Raw genomic sequence first — 1,314 nt, 5'->3', positions numbered from 1 at the left:
CTTCTCCATTTTTTCTCCACATACACCATGAGAAAATCTTGATTGTTAGGTATCAGTGGTCTAAGAACACCTAGAAGGGAGGGGGGTTGAATAGGTTTAGCGGTTAACAATTACCGCTTCTTGAACCAAAACCCAACTGCTAGAAAAACAGTCCAGTTAATCGATTAACAGCAGGGTTTAATCGATTAACTATTGCACATAACAGAATGATCAGACATGCAAATTGCACAATAATTAAAACACAATTGAACAGATATAATTCAGATATTTTTATGCCCAGATATTAAGTATATGGCAGTAAACAAATATCCAACTTTTCAATTACAGATTCAATTTATAATGGCAAGAAACATAAAGAAGATAAAGAGAGAAAGAATAGTGCAAAAAGGATTTTTATCGTGGTTCTTTTGCGGTCCACTGCAAACTACATCCAGGCCTCCCCTTCTGGATCAGGGAGATTTTCTTTCTTCACAAATTGAAAATTGGATACAAATACCAATTCAATTACAAGCACATAGGACGCTCCCTTCTTGAAATCTAGGATCTCTAAAACCTTGGTTTGACTCTACCCTTCGCCTCTTGAGAAAACCTTTCTCATGAACTAGCCCCAACGAAATTCTTATCCTCAAATCAAGACCTCCTAGCCTTGGTGAAGAACTTCAATCTCTGTGGTGATCTCACACTAAGAGACAAATCCAGACTACACAAAAACACGTGAAACAACAAGGTATACTAAGCACAATAATGCTTAAAATATTACAAGATAAAGACTCAAAGATTAACCCTTTTACTAATCACTTAAGCCATCAATATTCAAATGAGTTAATCAATATCAGTATAGAAATGATTTCTCTCTATCAAAATCTAATGCATGATCATGTGAGCATTATAAGAATGGATACGAAATTATGCAAAAACAGAAAGCATATTATAGCAATTAAAACAACATAATCTCCCTTCTCACACATGCATCTCTCTTGCAAAAAAACATAGTAAAATACGTATGCAAAATGCTCTCTAAACATCCTTATACAATAGAATGCAATGCTATGGGTTTCTGAGTGATGCCTTGTATTTATAGCATGGAGAATAAGTGGTTACATTCGTTGCAAAAACAGTTAAACAGCTAAAACAGATTTCAGTTATAACACATAACACACTAGTTAATCGATTAAGGCTTCCATTTAATCGATTAACGGGACAACAAAATGACACAGAATTCAGTTAAAACAGAAAACACATATTTAAAGGAAAGGCAATTGATTTAATTGATTAAGTTACCACGTTAATCGATTAACTGGAACATTTATGCAT

The sequence above is a fragment of the Lupinus angustifolius genome, chromosome LG19, assembly GCF_001865875.1.
Source record: "Lupinus angustifolius cultivar Tanjil chromosome LG19, LupAngTanjil_v1.0, whole genome shotgun sequence".
Lineage (NCBI taxonomy): Eukaryota > Viridiplantae > Streptophyta > Magnoliopsida > Fabales > Fabaceae > Lupinus > Lupinus angustifolius.
This window is presented reverse-complemented; position numbering follows the sequence as displayed.